Source organism: Passer domesticus, chromosome 2, assembly GCF_036417665.1.
Source record: "Passer domesticus isolate bPasDom1 chromosome 2, bPasDom1.hap1, whole genome shotgun sequence".
Taxonomy (NCBI): Eukaryota; Metazoa; Chordata; class Aves; order Passeriformes; family Passeridae; genus Passer; species Passer domesticus.
Window position 1 is genome coordinate 17,494,536 of NC_087475.1, and position 18,114 is coordinate 17,512,649.

Below are 18,114 nucleotides of genomic sequence, written 5' to 3' on the forward strand. Positions count from 1 at the left end.
TGATGTCTTGAAGCCATTATCAGCCACTGATTACACGGTTACATGCCATCAAGGATGTGATGATCTATATACATCCTGTGGTCAATTCATTCTCAAGTGTATACAGTGAAAGTCTTATCATTCTGTGATTGCCCCCAGCTCAGGCTTCTTCTATCATCTATCATTTGAGATGTAAGCTTGTTAGAGGAAAGACTATTGTTGCATTTGTTGGAAGTACTAGGTGTACCTCAAGAATTAAATGAATAATGTGTTGCACTAGTAAAGACTGAATATGGACTTTGAAAGGCAAAGCAAAATAAAATCATTAAGTAGTACAGCTGGTGAATTTAAAATAAGCAAATAGAAAACTAAAGCCTAATAAAAATAGGGGTGATCATCTATTTACTTAAGAAACACCTCAGCAGAAGAGAGAGAAAATAAAGGGTATCAGATATGAGACTATCAGAGTAAATAGTCAGAGAAGGAATTTTGAAAAAGAGTAAACATAAAAGTGAACGCTTACCTTGGCTAGCTGCCAGGTACCCACCAACCTCCTCCATCAACAGGACAGGGTGACAAATTGCTGCAGGGATATGTCAACCATCAGCTCCCTCATCAATAATTTTCAAACTTGCTGTTTAGTTTTAAACAGTTTTGCCAGACTCCTGAAGGTCTCAAAGACACTGCATTTCCACTCATTTTCTTACTCCAGCTAGAGCTCAGATTTTACCATTTGCCAGAGGATCCATGTGAAGAGACCATGGATGTTCTGTCTGTCTTCAAGGCCTCTTGTGAGTTGTGCTTCATGGCTGATTTTCAGCTGCAAAATGCACAGGGTCAAGTGAAGAGTCCTCTCCTCTGTCAAAGGCTGTCTCCTAAGGAGATTATCTGGCATTAACTACTACTAATAAAAAACCCAAACAACTGGCTAATAGCAGTTTTCATCAAAATTAATATTATTACTTTCTCCCTGCAGTGTTCTGTCATTTTTACTGACATGGTGAGTTCATGCTGCAACCTTCATGCAATTCAACTGCTTACAGAAATCCATTGCAAACTGGGCTCTGCCACTTCTGGAACTAATTCTTGAACTTTTTTTTGTCAAAGTAATACTTTCTCTACAGCAGTTAGCAACCACAGTTTTAGTGTGTACTAGACATCGCCACTCTTATTCTCACCACCGCTGTTTTATCTGATGGGAAATTTATCTATTTCAACCCAGCAGAAATGTTCCTTTCTTACTTTTCTATGGCACAATTTGCTTATGAAAGGGAAAAAAACAAACAAACAGAAAAAACCCCAAACCCAAACTTACAGGAGAATTCGTTGGTATAATTTAGGGAGGCTTCAGCGAAATTAATGAGGTGCCATTACCAAGAGAACATGGGCTGATTTCTGCATAATTACTACTATTTGTATAACCATCCGATCCAATGCATTATTTCCACAGGCTTGAAGCAAGAGCGAGGCTCCTTTGAGCTGCTGTGCATGAATAATACATTTTGATGTCCAAGCACACCCCAGTAGGAAATGAATAGGGACCAGTTCAAAGTCACAGTGCAGCTGCCTGATGGTTTTCTCAAGAGTGAGGCGTGAGAATAAACCAGGATGTGAACTAATAGGCTGCTCATTTTACTATAATGTCCCGTTGTTATTAATTGACAACAGCTGTGTGGCAAGTTGTGTGACACCCACTGCTGGAATAAAATAGCTCCAAGTGAATTGAATGTATAGGATCCTAAAATGAGGCAGATACCACACAGAAAGAAAAAATCATGTCCCCATCTGCTCCTGCAAGGGGAGTGAGTGTCTTGCTCCACTATTTACAGTACCAGGGCCTGTTCTTGTGCAATGGCAGCACAGTTCCCTGTGCTGGAAGAGTTCACCAACCTACTTTTGGTCACTTGTCAGCAGTCCTGACTAGCTGGGGAGGTGCCACTTGACTGGGCTTGGCAGATGTGACACCCATGTACAAGAAGGATCCAGGGAATGAGAAGCCTGTCAGCTGATGGGGAAGGCCATGGAGCAGATCATCTTCAGTGCCACCACAGAGTAACCAGGGACCAGGCTGAGCCTGCCAGACCAATCCTGATCCTTCCTTCCTTCCTTCCTTCCCTGTCCGTACGACGGACAACGGACACAGGCGGAAGGGCCTTCCTCCTTCCTTCCTTCCTTCCTTCCTTCCTTCCTTCACCTTCCTTCCAGGAAGGAAGGAAGGAAGAAAGGCAGGGCAGTTCCTTCCTTCCTTCCTTCCTAAGAAGCACGGACGGACCAGGAAGCCTTCCTTCCTTCCTTCCTTCCTTCCTTCCTTCCTTCCTTCCTTCCTTCCTTCCTTCCTTCCTTCCTTCCTTCCTTCCTTCCTTCCTTCCTTCCTTCCTTCCTTCCTTCCTTCCTTCCTTCCTTCCTTCCTTCCTTCCTTCCTTCCTTCCTTCCTTCCTTCCTTCCTTCCTTCCTTCCTTCCTTCCTTCCTTCCTTCCTTCCTTCCTTCCTTCCTTCCTTCCTTCCTTCCTTCCTTCCTTCCTTCCTTCCTTCCTTCCTTCCTTCCTTCCTTCCTTCCTTCCTTCCTTCCTTCCTTCCTTCCTTCCTTCCTTCCTTCCTTCCTTCCTTCCTTCCTTCCTTCCTTCCTTCCTTCCTTCCTTCCTTCCTTCCTTCCTTCCTTCCTTCCTTCCTTCCTTCCTTCCTTCCTTCCTTCCTTCCTTCCTTCCTTCCTTCCTTCCTTCCTCCCTCCCTCCCTCCCTCCCTCCCTCCCTCCCTCCCTCCCTCCCTCCCTCCCTCCCTCCCTCCCTCCCTCCTTCCTTCCTTCCTTCCTTCCTTCCCTCCCTCTAGATTTGGGCTTGATGATCCTTTAGGGATCCCTTCTAACTCAGAATATTCTGTGGTTCTGTGAAATTTCACCTTATGTTTTTGTTCCAGGCCATCCTACTCTGCCATGCTACATAAAAGCACATCCAGACAGGATTTGCCAGTTGAAAAATACTTTCCTTTATAGTTTTGGCCCGTGGCATTGAAAATGTCTCTGGTCACTCAGTTCTCTTTTCCTATTCTCATAGATGGCAATGATGGAGAATATTTGACTGCAACCATCCCTAGACAAGCCCCTGAACTTCTCTCTTCATATAAAACCAAGCCTGCTGGCAATCTGAGCATTCCTGCCCTGACCTGCTGCCTCAGGGCCAGTGTGGGCAGGCAACAGCTCAGCACACGCTCTTGTGACATTTCACTGAAAAACTCTCCAGTCAGGCTGGCCCAGCTATTTGACTCAAAAGCGTCTGTAATACAGAGCTCATCAATTATATATCAAAGTAGCATCTAAATAGATTCCCTTCAGTTGCTTAAAAATTGATAAATTGAGTGGAATGAGGTGGCAGGACCTGACAGTAATGAATGATATCTTGAAGTTGTAGAAAATAAATAGATTTCTAGGTTTATTTAAAACAAATTATGGGTATTAATATGCTTACTTTTTATTTGTCAAAAGAAATTTAAAAAAAATATTTGGTAGAGAAAAAAACTTTTTCATTCCCTCCAATGGATTGTTTGACCTAGGAAGTCTGTATAACATGAGTTATTACACTTGGTTGCACACCTGTAAAATACCCATATCTGCTGTTTATGTAATTGATATTTCTGTCCATATTAATTTTTCAGGTTGTCGCTCAATAATCTTCATAAAAAGTTAGAATGTTTGAAAAGAATTTTTGAACCAATCTTTCTCTTTAGAATAAAGGCAAACTGTAACTATAGAATTCCGGGGCCTCTGTTTTAAAACTATAGGGAACATAAAGTTCAACAAAAACTAGAATAAAGCATACAGAATTTAATAAAGTACAGAAAAACTTCCATAGGCCTCTTTTAGCTTATTTCCAGCAAAAGGCCTTCAGACTTTTCGGGAGCATGGCTCTTTTATCAAGATGATAGCTGTTATCATTGGGATTTTTCATATCTGGAGTGTATGTTAGCAAACCCACTGGCTCTCAGATGTTCTTGTTCCTGCAGTCCTCCTCTCCCTCCACACCCCAGAGCTGTGGACAATCCTTCCCCACAGGCTGCCTCCCTTTCTCCCCACAGGTTCACATATAAAGCAAGATTCTCTTTCCTGTGGTAAGTCTTTATAAAACAGGTAAGTGATTTTTCTGACCCAGATTCTTCAAGTGGGGCTTCCTGGTCATCCTTGCTGGTGCAGCATCACATTTCAGGGAGGTTGGCCCAAGCCCATCTCTCCCCACATCACTGCTCTTCCACTGTCTGAGGCCCTGGCTCTGCTGCTCAAGTAGCATTCAGAGATTGGTTTTGGGTATCTGTTTTTGTTGCTTGAAATAATTTGAAAACAGAGAGGAGGAGGCACTTATCAGTGTATCAGCAACAAACACACTCCAGTGATTGATTGCCTGTGGACCTCAGCATGAGAGCAAGCACAGGGCTGTCTCTGCCAGCTCATCCAGCCCTTGCCTGGGAAAATGGGCTATTTCAGGGGAACAGAGACTGAGGAGTGATAAACGGGAAACTTAGCCTGAAGTGGGAAGCATGGAGTAGAAAGCCTGGAAACCTGTGTCACTTTTAGCTCAAAGATGCAAGAAAAGCAACTTCCCCTTGCTTCTCTAATGGAGGATCTGTGACTGTGGGGTTTGGGGGAGCAGGTCAAGAACCACCAGCAAGGGTTGTGCTGCATTGGTGGGGAGAGCTATGGGGACAGCTACAGCTTGATGAAGGCACTGTTACTTCTCTCACTGAACTCTTTTGGGAAAATGCCTCAGTCCCTCCAGAGCAGTCTTGGCAGGGAAGAAGCCCCCAGCACATATTGTGCCTGTGGTCCAGGTCCATAGCACATAGGATCATAGACCTCTTGTCTGGAAAAGACTCTTGTCTTGCCATTAACCCAGCACTGCCAAGTTCACCAGTAAACCATGTCCCTCATCACCACATCCATACATCTTTTCAATACCTCCAGGGATGGTGACTAAACCACTTCCCTGGGTAGCCTGTCCCAATTTTGAAAGTAGTCCAGTCATTTTACATTAAGACTCATCTTCAGATTTGAAAGTGAATGTGGGAATGATTCCACATATTTTCTTACTGATTATGTGCTGCTTTGTTTGTCATGATTCCTTGCAGCATTTTCTCTAGAAGTAGTCCTGACACTTGGAGAGGAAGAAAGATGAAACATAACAGAGCAGTGGAATAACTTCACCCAGAAGGAAAGTAAACCCCTGAAGAGCAAATTCCCTTTGTCCAGTATCTCTTTTCCACCCTGAAAAAATATTTTCATTGTGCAGCTGTGATAGATGAACTGGCAAATCTGCAAGAAGGTCAGCCTTTCCCAGAGTTTTGTTTAGGAGTGTCTTTACAGAGGGTACTCAGAAAACTCCCTTGCCTTCCTTTTCATGCTGTTTGTATTCAAATCCAGAAATATGCAGCAATAGCTTGAGTTTAAAAAGCAGGAAAGAATGTCCCAGTAAGTAGAGATAGCAAAGCAGCGGAGTTTATTTTCAGCATATATTTGTGTTTGGACTTTAGAAGAGTACATGAGACATAGTATTCTGCTGATAAAACTTGGAACACTGTGAACTAAAAATAAAGTTATTTATAAATGTTAAAAAGGATTTAGAAAACTTTACATATAGCGAACTGCTTAAGCATAGGACCCATATACTCAGAAGAGAAAACTGAACGTGTTTTCCATGATCCATAGGCATTCAATCCCGTTGTTTTATAGGCATGCTATATAAATTCAAACCTGTAAAACTCTTTTTCTGAACTGTACACTAAATGCTAATTCATTCAGCACTGTGAGGATGTAGCATGTCTTCTGGGGGAGATCAAGTTTCATTGTTGAAACCAATGAGGTAGACCATGGAGAACTTCACGTTGTGAGCATTTATACTCTTATGTGTTGCTGGATAGGGCAGAAAACATTGCTAGCAAAAACGCAGCTCAGTCCTTATTTCCAGCTCAAGACAAAGTGATGATAAGTTGCTTGAAGAACCAACTAATTTCCTGACACACAGGTTCTGTGTTGGCAGCTCATGAAGAGTTGGTGGAGCTCTGGCCAGCAGGCAGAGGGCATGGGCAGCAGTGCAAATGAACACACTTAGGGTGTCTGTGCTGCCACGGAGAAGGCAACTTGTTTCTAGCCACAGTCCTGTGATTCTGCAGAGGCAGGAGAACACCTGGGAGGGTGCCAACATAATTAGATGGGAAACAACTTACCAGGACTCATCTGATAAGCCTTTACCACTCCTACGCTATTTACTACCTCCAAAAATTTGATCCTGTTTCATACCACATTTTAAATCTATTCAAGGCTTGCTGGCTTTTGTGTCATTTTGCACACTCGACTCCTGTAATGTGAACTTTCTTTTTATTTGAAAGCCTGCCCTCCCATTCCATTTGGTTTGTTGATGTTCATACCACCTGTTGCCATAGCACTTAAAAACAAAGCTATTGGGAAGGATCCCTCATTAGATAAACACACAGTCCCTGAAGAAGGGGTTGGCCTTTGAGGTGCTTTGTTTTGCTTTTGGTCAGTGATGGGTTTTGTCTTCACACAGTGAGCTGGTGAGGAGGGAAGGACATCCAGAAGTGCTGCATGGTTGCACTGCAGGAGCATCCCTGGGTGGTGGCTGAACCACAATGAGCTGAACCACAATGACAGTACTTTTTCCTAAGGCAGGGAGGGGCATGGAGACCTCCCTCTGTCCCACTGGGTGCTCAGGGCCAAGACTTCACAGAGGACACCAGGAAGTGGGGATTAACAGCTCCCCATTTTCAGCTCTGGATTTTGCAGCAGGCAGGTGGGGGTCTGCAGGGTGCAGGCATCCCTGGAAAGGAATGTGCACAAACACGGCTGAGCCCTGTTCTTTTTTCCTGTCTTTTTTCACAGATGTGAGCCTGTTCAGCCTCAGCCTGGGTCCAGGGTTTTCCTAGGGCAGATTGCATCCAGCCCAAGGCAACAGGCTATGCTCTACTTTCTGTCTCTGTTACGCAGCAGTTTGGGTGTTGTTATCTGAGTGGGGAGGAAACCTGCTGAACTGCGTGTTAGTGTAGTGCTACTAGATTTGAAGGAACAGTAAAGATAAAATGTTTGAAATTCTGTGATAAATCACAGCTCTGGCTGAACTGCTGGTGGAAATGCACAGCAAAAATATGAAAGCTCAGTAAAATTACCGACCTTGATGCATTTACCTCAGTGGTTAAACATCAACTGGGACCCAGCCAGCTGCTCTGGGCAGCAGGTACAGCGCTAGTGACACAAAAAATCAACCTTGAGGGACCTGTCTGCACTGACTGGCAGGAGGGAAAAGAAAGAAATTAAACTGAAACATGATGCAAACTGTCACAATAATAGCTGGAAAGGGGAATACTGGAGAGATGGAATAGATTTTGAAGGTTCATAAATATTTAGAGATTTTTCCTTTTAAGAAAACATCTAAACAGGAGACTGTGAGCAGAGGAAGAGGCAGTATCTCCAAAATCAGAGTGTTCTCTGATGGGTATTTGTGAGAATTTATCAGTAATGGCAACATCTGCAAACAACTGACAGAGCAGATAAGGACAGAGAAATATTTTAAGTGGCTTTAATAATTGGTTTTACTTCTTCTTCTTCTTTTTTGTTTCCTTTTTCTTATTTTGTAGCTTTATTCCCAGTTCCATAAATAAAGTACATTACTGCTGTCTTCTGTGACAACAACTATGATTTTTCTTTTCCCTTAAGATGGGTCTAGCACTAAACGGGGTTACAAGGTGAGCTGACACTGAGGGATCCTGTGCCCACCAGAACAGCACATCTGGTTAAAGGCTGGGCTGCAGCAGGGAAAGATGGGTTCATGGATGGGGTGAGGTTATGATCTTAATTCCTCAGCCATGGATTTATGATGTATCCAAACTCTGTCAATCTTTTAACACACTGACTTGCCCAGGATTTCCTTCAGGGTAAACCAAAATTCAAATGTCCTACACTATGCAGAGACCTGCAGTTAAGATGTCATTTTACAAAGGCACACTGGCTTCAGGACCTGAGGCAAACTCTGCTCCCTGTTTAACTCACCAGGAATACTATAACTGATTCAGTGGGGCAGTTCTTTTTGTGCCATGTTTTTTTGGAAGCAGTGATCCCGAGGCAGTGAGCAGAGATGCATCGGGGGCTTTGCACAAAGCAGGCAGCAGCTCTGCATGCAAATTGGCATCACATTAGCAGGGGGGTTTGTGGCTTTTCTCAGCTCTCTGAATCATGCTGGAGGGTTTTGTCCCTGCTGTTATTGTGTTCTACAGATAATGGAGAAAGGGAAAACATGTAAAAAAAGAGAGCTCATTTTTTCACACGTAAGCATAAGCTGTCTGCATGCTGAAGTGCAGATGAGAAAAGCCTGTACTCACTACTCTCCCAGTTGCAGTAATTGTTAACAACATTTGTACCCTACTTATTTAGTGAAGTGGCTTGCTGATGGTGTATGCTTTGTATGTATATAAACATTAGCAAATCACAGCCCACTATGGAGTTCAACACTGCCAGTATCAAAATGCATATTTCCCTTCTCAACAACATACTTGTGCTGAGCTTTCAATTAAAACTGTAATTTTATACATTGCAATTTATGCGTGTTAATACATTCATCTCCAGGGCTCCCCCCCCAAAAAAAAAGAAATGGAGCTGTTGGAGTGAGTCTAGAGGAGGTCATGAAGATGATCAGAAAGCTGGAGCTCCTCCCTGTCCCACTTAAAATTTACATGGAGATTTCTCAAATTGTTAGTCAGTACTCACCTTTGAACTACCTGCAAAAATTCCCTGTGACTGTTCATTGAGGATAGGAGCAGAAAAAAAAAATCCCTGTGGTCAGTAACTTTTACCTCTGATTGGGATCCACAAGTCTGTGCTGCAGCCACTATCTATATATGGCTTTCAGCCGGCTTTTTTTCCAGTGAGTCCTAAAATAAACATGTTGTTGTCCTATGCTGTCTCTGTTGGGGAAGATGATAAATTTTCAATTATGAGGCCAGGTGAAGGATTTCCCTGGCTCTGTATTGCTGTAGCTTATTGCTCCCACTGTTAGTGCAGGTTGGTTCTATCTAAGCTGCACAGCACTTGGCCCTGGGTTTCTGCTGGACCCATGTGGGTGCTCCTCTGCCCCAAAGCTGGGGATACTCTTTTGTGTGTTAATTCAGTTTCTATGCATAAGGCAGTTGGAGGGCTGTGTTTCAGACCATCTGAGTCATGTTTCTATAGAGTGAGGTAAAAGATCTGTGTCCTGAAGTGGGATGTGTTTAAGAGTGAGATTCTGCTATCATCTGGACTGGGCATGGGTGAAGTACTAGAGTGTATTAATTGAAACAATAAAGACATATCAAGGGATAAAAAAAAATTATAGATTCTCAAAGGTTCAGTGTATAAACTTCCTTCCTGGTCCTTTGCATTTTCTGCATTGACAATCCTGGAGTCTGGAGGGTCTGTCTTTTTCAGTTAACTACAAAAGGAGATTAGGAAGGCCATATACACATTCTTACATAGCTACATAGATGGCAATGAACATGGTATAAGCATAATTGGAGGAACAGAGGATCAGTCAAATGAAGAGCAAAGTCTCATTTTTACACCAAATTCCTCCAATAAAACTTTCATGCAAGTCTGTTTTGGGGTTGGATACCACTCTTTGATATAATCAACAATATTTAGAACCTATGGAATGAGTCATACAACAAAAAGATATTTAGGCAGAGAGTAAGTCATATGTGAATATATAGATTAAATTAAAAGTGGACTCATTTATTATTTGAGAAGAGCAGGCAATCTTACTTCTTGTACCTGCAGATCCTCAGGAAGGACAAACCTGCATTACATGAGGCAGTAGAAATCTGTCTGGCCTGAAAAGGCACAAGGATTTCTAAAATGAACAAAGTAAACTGATGCTGACTTGTATCTCAGAAGATATCTTTTTATCTAGCTCTGCAAGCAGACAGAGAGAAATTAATTGAGTTACCTGAACATGGTGTCACTTCTACTGCTTTTGATGCCCAAGACATCTCTGTGGAACAAGGGAATATCCAGCCACAGGAGAGCTGTGTCCTGTGGAGCAGCATCTGTCAGCTGGGGACATCTGTAGGACAGCCCAAATGACAGCAGACACTTCTGTGCTGGTGACTGAACTGTGACCACTGCCTTGAAGGGGATCCTTTCTGAAAAATACAGCAATCAAACAGGAAACTTCTGTTTCACTCTGGTGTTTGGCCTTTTTCAATCCCTTTGAAAGGTGTGGGTGAGCCAGAACATGCCAAAAGCTGGAAGGTGGCATTGATAAAAGGATGACTTGAAGATGTCACTGCTGAGGGATATGTTGAAAGTACTGCTTTTGTTTAGGCTTAGGCAGAAAGGATAAATGTGGTGAAGATGAAAATTCTAATTTCTAATTTCTAATTAGATTTCTAATACACATTTCTAAAGGTAACATAAAATAAACACAACAATTAATTGCTTTCCATGTTCAGTTGTTTTCCACAGATGGAAAGAAGTGTTCAGTTTAATTACAGAAAAGAAGATGTAAGTCTGATTCTGGAGAAAATAAATTGGCTCTATAGGTATACAGTGATGGAGATGTGGGAGACTATGGCATACTCCTCATCATTTCAAGAAGTGACTGGATAGTGTTGGCTGATCTGACAGTGTTGTCTCTCTATCAGTGTGGGCAGGGACCAAATAGCCCCTTGAATTTCTGTTTTGCAGGTGATTTTCTCCCCAGCTGATCATAGCAGTATTCACAGTTTCCCAAGAGAGCAGCCCAATCCATTACGATAGCAAAGCAAAACAGGAAAAATAAATTGAAGACAATGGTGCTCTGAGGAAAAAATGAACAAGCTCTTAACTCCAGGGCTGTATAGAGACCCTGTGCAATCTTGAACAGTTTTGACTTGTTCTTCTGTTAAAATGTTTAATAAGCAATTTGAAATGCTGGCCTTTGGTATCATTTCAGAGGAGATCAAGGGACTGCACACTCAGGGCTGTGCATGTGCTGCTGTGCTCCGTGCCTTAGAGAACATTTTCATTCTCTTTGATACAATACCATGTCTCGCAAGTGTTAAAATGTCATTTTAGTTCTGGAGAAGGTGATTTCCTTGCTAGCATTTCATGTGAAGCTGAATGGCTCATTACAGCATGGGCTGTGAATTTCTGTGCAGGGACTGTTGAAAAATTTCATACCAATTATTAGGAGTGGGAGAATCTCATCAATTTAGGTTGACATCTGTGTCTAAAGAAAAATTCTCATCTTATATAAGCAGGGTTCAATAGTGAGACAGAGTTCCAGGAATGCTAATATAATATTCTGCCTCAACATGAATTGGGACCCGGTATTTATTAGATAATAAAGCCTGAAAATGGATTTCAAATGGGAAAAAATATAATTGGGCAAAGGAATACTTTGTATTTGAATGGACAGCTTATTCTTCATACAATACTAGTTTCTAAAGGCCATATTTGTTGCTGTAGGGGAAAGGAATTTCTGAATCTAATAAATAATTTTAATGTATATATGTGTTTGAAATTACTTTGGTAAGTAGTTTTTATGGTCCTGGTATGTTCAGGAGACCAGGTATAGCCTAGAACTACATCAGAATGAAGATAATCACATTTTACTACTGCCAGTAAAACTTAACCACTCAAGGAGAAGGGAATCAGCATTACCAATTTCTTAGTGACAGCAAAGGCTTGAAGTGATATGAAATTAATTCCCTTTCTCCATCACCATAGTGGAAATGAAGGAAATGGAATGTGAGTTGAGTGCACCGGAAGATGTTCCTATTGGGGTGAGAAGAATACTTTCTGATAACTTCACTGGAATTGTTTGATCAGCCTAGATGAGACCTTTGCATTGTCCAGAAAAAAAAATAGTTTCTGAATAATAATAAAAACAAAAAAATGAAGCCACATAGGCTGATTTCTGAGTACACTTATCAATGCTTCCTAAACAAAAGAAAAACAAGAGAAACTTGGAGAATGAGATGATTATATTATTTGTGAAAGTTATAATTGTGTAATATTGTGGCCAGTGAAAATACTGTTCAAAATTTCTGAAATGTAGAAATTTATTAGTGAACATTGACACACATCATAAATACTGAGGGACTGGGGGATTCTTTCATAAACGAGGTAATAACTACTATTTTCACCTAAACAATGAGTTCTGTAGTCACCTTTTGCTTGACTATGGCTTTTCCAGATATATTTATTTTGTTATTCTGTCATGAGGAAAAATATTCCAAACACTACTCCTAATCTTCTTGGACATTGTAGCTTTGGCCTGGTTCTAGATCTGCATCTTCCCAGAGGAAGCTGGATTGCAGCATGATTGCAGAGCTCTGACTACTCTGAATGTGATGCCAGTTTAGTCACTCCGTGCTGGAAGCCATGGAGAGCTCCATCTTCCAAATCTCTCCATATGGATTGACCATTCCCTGCAGCCAGGGGAGTGTCCCTGCCCTCTCTGTGTCATCTCAGCTTGGTCAGCCAGCAGCCAAACCCCAGGCAGCTTCTCATCCTACCAGTGGGACTGGGGAGAGAATGGGAAGGGTGAAAGCTGGAAAAGTCATGCATTGATATAAAGACAGTTAAATAGGTGGAGCAAAAAGCCAGGCACACAAGCTAAGCAAAACCAGGAACTCATTCACTGCTTCCCATGGGCAGGCAGGTGTTCAGCCATCTCCAGGAGAGCAGGGCCCCACCACGTGTCATGGTGACTTGGGAGGCAAACTCCATGTCTCCAAATGTCTCCCGCTCCCTTCCTCTTCCCCCACTTTATATACTGAGCATGATGTCAGATGGTCTGGAATATCCTTTGTTCAGCTGGGGTCACCTGTCCCAGCTGTGTCTCCCCCCAGTCCCCCATGCTCCCCAATTTCCTCACCAGCATGGCAGCAGGAAAGGCAGAAGAGGCCTTGGCCCCAATGAAGAGGTCCTGCAGAGCAGAGTTATCTCTGGCATACAACAGCATCACTTATCCTTTCTCTTCTACACTAGTACTTCCAGGGGAAGACAAGCACAGACTGAGAGCAGCATGAGGAATCCCAGGAGTGACTATCAACACTGAGCAGGAGATGAAAGAAAGATAATGTCACTTTTCTCTTTGTGCTGTGCTGGGTGGCACACAAGCTGACAAACTGAAATCCTCTGCAGCTGGTAAAGTGAAACTTTTCATGCTGCCACAAAAAAAGGTGTCATTATTCAAAAGCTAAATACCCTTGTCTGTAAGAACAGCAAGACATCATCCTACACACTTCAAGCTGTATTCCAAAAGTTAGTCATATTGACTGGATGAGCAGTGGAAGCATGATTGCTCTGTTCATCTGGCATCTCCCATGAGCCCTTCTTGACTCACACAAGTCAAGTCCAGGAGGGCACCTTTCCTAGCTGGCTTGCTGACTAATTGTGAAAAGAAATGATAGTAAACAACCTTTAGGAATTTCCCTCTTACTTCTCCCCACAGTAACAGTAGAGTATTTCCAGCTGAGGCGTGAGACATTGAAATGTCCCATAAGGATTAGGGTTATGAATCAAGAGATTTTTCCTAAAGGCCTGTAGAATAACTCATCTGTTAGTTAACTGGCTGGGTGATTCACAGAGAACATCAATAACAACATCTTTCTTTTGCCTCTATCTTATTTAATCCATAGCCTCTCAAATGTTATGGATCCCTAAAGGAATCCTTTAAGTGAATTAAAGCAAAACCTTTAGCTTAAGTAGAGTCATATTGCTTCACCTTGCCAGTCCTGCTGGTCTTTCCTGAAAAGTCTGTTCCTGATCTTTCTGTAATAATTATATAATTTGAACAATAAGTATCATCAGAACTGGACTAGTAATGACTCTTTGATTAGACTTTTGCAATTTCAATTAATATGGCTTTGCATAAAAAGGTGCATTGCCCACTGGAGTATTTTGTTTTGAGGCTTAATTTCAATTTGAATTCACTCTATCCTTAGTTTGTGTTCTACAGCCAATATTTGATGTCTGAAATTGGGCACTCCCTGCTTTTTTATGATATGCATTAGCATCTGGTGCATAACAATATTCAACAACCCTTTCGCTGTTGTTTCTAGCTAGCAAAAATTTTCTGTCATGTCTCAGATTTGATGTTAACACAGTTCTTGTGGTATTGTAGAAAAAGGGGTGCCTTTCCTCCTGGGAGGCAGAATACTGCTCCCTTATACCCTTCAGGCTGGCAGTCACATTGCAAATGAAAATATGTTGCCTGATGATTTGGATATGTTGGGGTGAATGATTTTTCTCACAGTGTTGTACTTTTTCTGCTTCGCCACACTTGTTATCAGTCAGCAGAGGACCAGTGTGAGAAATGCCCTTCTGTATGGTGTTTGAAGGCCACAGAGTCCTCTGTAAATGAAAGAATAAAAAAAAAAGAAAAAACTTTACTTTTCTTTGCAGAAGTCTCCATATATAACTGAAAGTTTGCAAATAAATTTAATTGAGATGAGACTAGATTGTAAAGCTTGTGTATATTGGGTAAATTCCTACTGTCTGTTTAGAGGATATGAAAGACTCTGACTGGAAAAAAAAACATGAAAGAGCTTCTGTAAACAGCAGTTCAGAATCTCGGCACGGAGCCAGGAGCAGGGTGATATTACAACAGGAAGGATGCTGCCACCTCCAGCTGAGGGAGGCAGGGCTGGGTGAAAGCCTCTCCTGGCCTGCAGACAGCAGCAGATGATGGAAGTGGGAGCTGCAGGTCTGCATCTGAGCCTTGTGCCTGGGCTTGAGACCTGTCAAGCTCTGCTTCTCTTGCCAGCCACTGCACATTCTGCAGATCACTACCATTCCAAGGGAGCCTGTAAAATCTGTCCCAAGAGAAATGCTGGGAACTTGAACCATGCTCTTCTTTGTCTGGTTAAAAGTTGGAATTGTGGATTTTCCTTATGAAGGAAAATGATCTATAGCATTTCATTGAAGCTTTTTAACCTTTGTATGATGAAAGTTATTTGTTATTATGAGAAAATAAAACAGAAAAGGGCAAAACAAATTTTCTTTGAAATTAATGTGTTTTCACTGGATATCTTTTCCCCCTTCAGGATCTTTAAGAAAAATCATTCTGTGAGAAAAATATCAACAATTTCATTCATGGTAAAGGCAGCAGAAAGCTGAACTGTATACCTTAAGTCATGTGAATTCAAAACTTCCTTCCCTTCCTCTAGCTTAGCATAGCTAAATAATTCTGACAAGGTTTTGTGTTCACATAATAGAAATTACAAGGTTGTATTTTCTTTCCCTCTGCTGCTCACACACATTTGAAAGTGCCTGGAATTTGGGTCTTAATGACTATTTCATAGGAGTTCATAGGAGGAAACTGAAAGCAGAAAAGGAATGTAGCTTTATGTAAGGATAAGGGGGAAAATTGTCAACAAGTTTCTTTATTACAGCTCTCCAAAAAGTCAAGATGAGAGTCCTCACTCCATTTGCAAGTGTTGATGACAATTATTGTGTTTCAGTCCTTATGTCTGCAAACCAGTAAAGGCAGGAAAATGTCTTTGTCATGTGTCTGTGAAAACTTGAGCCTGGAGAAAACATTAAAAGGGAGCCTCCCTACCTATTGTGCTGGGCTTCCTTTTTTATAGTTCCACTTCTGGTTGGTAGATTAAAGGAAGAGAGCTGGGAAATAGTATCTGCTTCCTGTTGGTTTGCTGCTGCTCATTAGGATGGTGCAAGCATGTGGCACTCCAATGTTCAGCTGAATATTTGCTGTGCAAGTATTCTGTTATTTGATCTCTGCAGATGAAAAGATTTCTTACACTGAGAAATGTATCCAATTAGCTATTTCTTAGGGTAAATCTCAGGCCTTATGGATCCTGGATGAGAGGCAAAGTGGATAATGAAGGGCAAGTTTGCCAAATAATGAAAATGTCAGCACTGTTTCAAAGTTTAGATAGCCTCAGCAGTAGATTAATTGACAGCAGTCTATTGAAAAGACGGCAAAGGTTTTTATCTTAAGCAGCATAAAACAAAGATAAATTTGAGTACTCAACATACCACTGACAGTGTTCTCAGATCTCTACAGCTCTTCTGACAGGCTGCTGGTACCACAGACAGCAGGGATGCACAGAGAAGCCCTGTCAGGGCTGAGCTCCTGCCTTCCCAAGGCAGTGGCACTCTGCTCCCTCACATGCAGCATCCTCCAGGCTCGCAGCTCAACCCCCTAGAACTGTACTGATCAGATAAAAGGTCTGACAAACAGGATGAAAGTTGTCCAGATAAGTGCAGTTTCTAAACACCTGCACTCAGAAGTATCTTTTGGAGTGTGATCAGAAATTTCATGAGTACTCACCTTACTAGTGCAGACAATGGATTTAATGAGTCACTTTTCTTCTGCTGAGTGGAAAATGGAGAGTCTGGACATATGTAAATTTGTTTTCAGTCAGAAAAGAGGCTGTAAGAGGTATGCTGCTCAATAGGTGTTCAACAGAGGTACCAAATCCCTTTCCTTAGCACATGGGATTATTGCAATGGTTCATACAGATTTGTAACAAGCTAATCACAGCATGCATGGGGAATCTGCAGACTGAGGCTTGTTGGAACATCAACAATTTCTTTAAATCCACTGACTACAGCCAGGAGCTCAGCAAATTTATAGATGAGACTGACTCAGACACCTGCAGGTGGCCCATGACTCTCTAAGGAGAGAAAAAAACCTGCTCTTGGACAACACCAGAGCTTTTGGAGTGATTCAGCTACCTGGTGCAGTCCTACCTTAATCCATTTATACAAACAGAGTTGGGCATCACCAGAGGTTTTCTCTCCTGCTTGCCACAGGGGTCCAGTAGGGGAGCCCTGGGGCTGCAGGGTCTGGGAGACTTGGATGCTATTTCTTGTGGACACAAGGACATGGGAGTCCCTCTTTTCCTCCTGATCAGAGGAAGATGTTGGAGAAAGCTGCTGGGAGCCATAATCTCTCACCTGGGCACATCCTGTAGCAAACAGCAGATCCTCACTCTGGAAGATGTGACATCTTTTTCTTTTGGTGGGGACAAGGTTTTAAACATTAACATCATCTTGCAGTCCATTTCTCTTTGTAAATCACAGCTGCTGTCACTGAAGTTTCCATATTTCCACATACGTAAAAACTATTGTTTCAGAATGAAAGAGGTTCAAACCCATAATTTATGTATTTCTCATGTGTTTCACCTGCTTTGGTAGGAAAGGAGCTCTCTCCTCCCTGCATGGCAGCGTCTTGAGAGCTGGCTCAGGTCAAAGCATGGGAGGGTCTTCAGACTATGGGCACCTGCTGCAGGTGTGGCCAGCAGCAAACTGGCAGTGCCTTGCTTTGGGGAATTTGTGTTCCAAGTTCCTTGCTTGAGGAATTTGTGTTCCAAATTCCTCAAGAATCTGGAGGGATACCAGCACCCTGAAACACAGTGTGCAGCTTTTAGTGAAATAGAAACCACAGCCACAAAATGGGCTGCTCGTATTCTTCTGCTTCCAAAGGGGTCTGCATGCCCTTTCTGTGGGTCCTGCCTTGGGAGTTGTTGTGCAATGTGAGCTGAACAATTTATTAATTTGCATCAGAGAAAAGTAAAAACCTACTCCAAGTAGGTTTTACTTTATCTACAGTAAAAACTGCTTGGAGATTAAAACTACTGCTTGAAAGCAATGGAGGATTTAGGGAATTTCTAATTTTCAAGGCAAGTGCATCCATTTGCCTTCCTTAATTCTCTTGAACCTATATTTAGACATTTTTGGGTTTGAGAGAAAATATTTTTATTATCTCTGTGTTCTGTGTAGCCCTCAGAAATGTGGTTCACAATCAAACATCAGATTTTCTAATGGAAAACTCATATGATTAATTTGTGTTTGATATAGCATCTATACTATTTCTCACTGGTTTTCCCATATGTCCTGAAGTACAAATGTTAGTTTCTAAAATGTATGGTTATCACAAATAAAGATCTCTTCCTCTTTTTGCTCCCACTTGTCTCACCAGGAATAATATTTTCTTCCATGCTTTTTTCAGAAATGTATTTTTCTCAAGCTGTAATAGAAACATTTCTTATCCTGCAAAATCTCTTTTTGTATGTTTCTCAAATCCCTTGTATAATCAAATTGTTCTTGTGCCTCGGAGAAAAGAAAGGACAGTCTGATTTTATATTACTGTA